General features: G+C 32.0%; 1 protein-coding gene across 1 annotated transcript in view; it reads left to right on the forward strand.

The window, feature by feature from the left end:
* Positions 1 to 4,630, forward strand: part of LOC107097619 (protocadherin gamma-A10-like) — a 19,105-nt gene that overhangs the window by 2,006 nt on the left and 12,469 nt on the right. The window lies entirely within an intron of this gene.

Genomic DNA, 4,630 nt, shown 5'->3' on the forward strand with positions numbered 1-4,630 from the left:
GGACAGCCCTCTCTGTCTGCCACCTGTTCCATGTATTTACTTATTTCTGATAACTTGGCTGAAGTGCCAGAACTGAAAGATATTTCTTACGATGAAAAGAACTCCAAACTGACATCTTATCTGATTATTGCGCTGGTTTCTGTGTCTACCTTCTTTCTAACCTTCATCATCATCATCCTTGGTGTGAGATTTTGTCAGAGACGAAAGCCCAGACTGTTGTTTGATGGAGCAGTTGCCATCCCCGGAGCTTATCTGCCCCCAAACTACTCAGATGTTGACGGAACAGGAACCTTACACAGCTCCTATAATTATGACACCTACCTAACAACAGGATCTAGAACCAGTGACTTTAAGTTTGTGTCATCTTACAATGACAACACACTTCCTGCTGACCAGACTCTGAGGAAAAGCTTAAGTGATTTTGTTGAGGCCTTTGGAGAAGTGGATGCATGCTCAGAGGTATGAAGACATTCCTAAACATTTTTGCAGCTATTCTCACTCACCCAATCTGTTCTGTGTTCTTATGGTGCTTTCTTTTCCATGGGTACTCCATATTTCAATTTTAAATGCTATATTAGAAAGTTATTCTCCATAATACAATGCATTTATAGGTATACATCTTTATAAAGTTATTTTTCTTTTATTTTTTTTGTATAGAAATATACTCAATACATTATGTGTGTGATTGTGTGCATGAATGGGTGCATGACAGAATGTGGTGAAAATACTTTGCTTAAGTCCACTGACTTGACAAAGTGCTATATAAATACAAGACATTTGTGTACTTGTCAAACTCAATCACTGCTGTTGTTGGTCACTGGCTCCCTCTGGTCCTGCAAAGATGAATTGGTGTAAATTGATTCATGTATTCTATTTTATCTTGATTATTGAATCATAATTTGCATTTGACTTGTAAGGATGGGTGTGTTGGGATTTTTCCTTTTTGTTGTTTCCTTTTCTGTATGATTTTTCTTCCTATTCGTCTTACATCTTTATTGTGTAAACATTATATCAATTTACTACATTCCTTTTTTTGCATCCGTCAATTTCCTGATAAGCAATTCTTCGATATAATGTTGTAAATCCAAACAAAATCTGTATATTGTTTTTCCTTTAAGATTTTTTTCTCGCTTATCCTCAACTTCATAACTTTTAGTCAGTGTTTAGACATTACTTTTTGTTCTCTGGCCATCATCTTTATATAGGGGTAAATATCCACATGTGCTCAATAGCTATAAATAATTTAAAGCAAAAACAATATAAAAGCTAGAGCATATCGTCTTTTTGGCTTTATTATAACATTACATAAACTTTGCTGTGTCACTTGTGCTGATATTATTTCAAGCTTTGACTTGAGGTTCTTTTTATTCTGTCTTAGTTTGACCTGGGGACTATATATGTGATTTCCACTTTGAAAAGATGCTCTTACTTTAGAAGGATATATTTTGTTTTATGATTGGTTCTTTGGACCTTTTTTCATAGTATTTTTTTACTGGACAAGAATGTACTCCCAGTGATGATCATGACTAAATATTTTCGTTCTGGATTCTTTCAGCAAGTTATTTGTTCTGATACACAAGAACTAGTTAAGATGTCAAAATACTAGGAGAGAAAACATAGCTAGTAGAAAAATACTATTAAGAAAACAGGTTAGTGTAGAGACATGGCACAGATACACAGCCCTCTTAGCAGTATTAAATGTTATATGATGGTAATATCCTGGAAGAAAGACACATGAAGTGATTAGCTATAATACTACTGTATACTATGCAAGCAAATCCCCACTGTTAATTCATGGTCTTCTAGGAGGAGCAGATACTATAAAGTCAGTGATGGTTGCAATCAGATAGGTTTCGTTTGATAGAACAATTTTAATCAGTCTGTCAGTAAGGTTTAATTATATCAGCTCTGTTTAGTGCCTGGAGATTATGTGTTATTAGCGCAATAAGAGTTAACTCAATTAAATTAGGAAGAGAAAGGTCACTGAAAAAGATTATTTGTACTCTTTAAAAAGGAAAAGTTGGCAGGACTCAAAATATTAGTCAACAATCCTCAACAAATTTTAAGTTTAGGGCTTTACCTTAATCATTTAACTTTTGCTTTAAATTTATTACAACTTTGAATTCTGTATTATTGTAACTTGAAATGTTGATTTGTTTCAACCTAAGTGAAGGTAGTGGTGATTTAGAGAAGCTGATAAATACACTTCAAATCGTAAACCTCTAACTAAAGAATCATACTTTTTATTTAGAGCTTATTGTCCCTTAGTTTGGAAATGTATAATTACATTTTCACCTAATCCCTTTTTGCTTCAGTTACAGTAACAGTTACAAACCTCTGATCCCGGTTGCTCCAAAAAGCAAATGCTGTGCTCAATAACTAATAGGTCACCCGATGGCAGTTCCAATCCCTGATGACTGGTAACTTAACAATGGGCCTACTAAGAATGAAATAAAATGCTTTCTTGTGATTGTTGATAACATATAATACTATTTTGATTGTATCTATTTAGCGGCACTTTTTATTGTTTAAGTTAAAATAACAGTGAGCCCCCAACTCAAATACCAACTGTAAAACTTCTTGTACCTGCATTTCACACCAAAAGTGCAAAAATTAGCTTAACTTTAATTTAAAATGATCAATAAGTTAAAGGTATATGTCCTGGCAAATCACTTGATAAAGTTATATATTATAACTGTCTTTGTTTGCTGAACTGACTGAAATAATTTTCCCTATATTTAACACTTAGGTTTTTGGGTTTACACAACAAAAAAAAAAAAAAAAACATTTCTTAGCTAAAAAAAAGTTGTTTTTTTACAGTGTAATGAGGTCTAAATAAACTGAATTTAGTCACTATTAGTTTGCAAAGGTTTTTAACAAATATTTATGACTTATCGCTATTCTTAAACAATCTTCTTTTCTTAAAAATTTCACCCGCTTATTTCATGTTGAGCGGTGATGAATTTTTCTCAGGGAATGGCTTGACAGATTCAGACCATGTCCTCATCACAGTTTGGAATGTAATATTAGAAGTTAATATTTCTACTCCTGGTTTTGACATGTGTTTTCAAGTACAAGTTTCTTTATGTTTTTCTTATTAAGTTGTGTTCCCTCCTGGTTACTTTATTTGTTTTATTTGATTGTATTGCCTGATATTGGATCTTCACAGAAATTAGAATATTCTGATATAATTTCTTCTTAGGCTTATTTGGTAAAGTGTTGTTGTAGCTTTTACAGTTGATACAGTGGATTCAATAAATACTTATCCTGCTGCACTTTTTTCACACTTACTTTTTTAAGCTTTGTTTCAAATGGTATTGAATTAATTTCTTTCTACAAAATTCTGAACAACATCCTCTATTATGACAATACGAAAGACCCTTTTTTAAGATTGTGTCAAATTTATCAAAAATAGAAAAGAAATTACAGTAGTTTTGTATTTAAGTATGAATAGAGCCTGTTGTTTAGCAGCACCATACTGTGGGATTGTTTTTAGCAGGAAGGACTAAAAAATTATATAGGATGAAGGAAAAAAAGGGAATGCAGACATGCCTAGAGATATCCTGGATTAAAGCCTGCTACAAATCTTTATCAACTCAGACTCAGGCAGTGGTTCCATTTTCAATTGGAAAAACTAGAGCACACAGCCAAAATATTAAACAAGTAGCTGAAAACCCATGAATGCTGTGAAGTAGATAAACCAGGATCTGGACTGAATTTCATTAAAGTTTTGAAAATAGCTCGGCACACTTTTCTCAACCTGATAGAGCTTGAAATGTGCTTAATTAGGGAAACATTTAAAAGTTGGATTTACTGAGGTTGCATCTGTATAACTTACATATGCAACATATAGTGTAAAAAAATATATTTTTATGGTTGCTAACAAAAATTAAGAACATGCATAACTGTAAATAAAACATATGATCATTTTATTTTCAAATGAGTTTAACAATTAAAGTATTATGTTTTTATCATGTTCGACTTATTACACAAATATTTGCACCCTTGTGTATCCTTTTCTATGTTAAGGGTTTACTCCAGCAATGAAAAGAAAAAAACAGTGTTATTTGAAATACAGTCAGGTGAGAACTGAAATATGAATCCAATATGTTTTATATATGCATTCTTATTTTCAAAAGTGTAAAAAGAGTTATCCAAAATTCTAATTATATTTATGATTAAGTGAGAAGGATTTTCTTGACAGCATGAAAACATAAATGTCTTAATCAAATTTAATTGTTAATACCCCGATTGCTTGAAAAACAAAACTGTATATTAGGCTAAATGAAGTTGTTAAAAAAAAAAAAGCAAAACTAACTTTATATTTTGATCGTTATGTGCAAAACTTCAAATGATAAAAATTTTTGGAAAGCTCATTTTTTTTTATATTAATAGAAAGTCATATGTATTATAAAGAGATGAAGATAACATAAATTTACATTTTGGAATATTTGCTGAGATTTTTCTTAAACTGGACCCCACGGTGGCGCTATATAACAGGCTTGAGAAATGTAGATTCCTTAGTCGTTTTGCGCTTATCGTATTCAAACTATGCTCCTGTCTTGTCGAGGACAGTCACGGATTTCTAAAGGTGGTGAAGGATTTTGAGCTGATATTGTTCTTTATATGA

The sequence above is a fragment of the Cyprinodon variegatus genome, unplaced genomic scaffold (genome assembly GCF_000732505.1).
Source record: "Cyprinodon variegatus isolate N-32 unplaced genomic scaffold, C_variegatus-1.0 Scaffold711, whole genome shotgun sequence".
NCBI classification, from domain to species: Eukaryota; Metazoa; Chordata; class Actinopteri; order Cyprinodontiformes; family Cyprinodontidae; genus Cyprinodon; species Cyprinodon variegatus.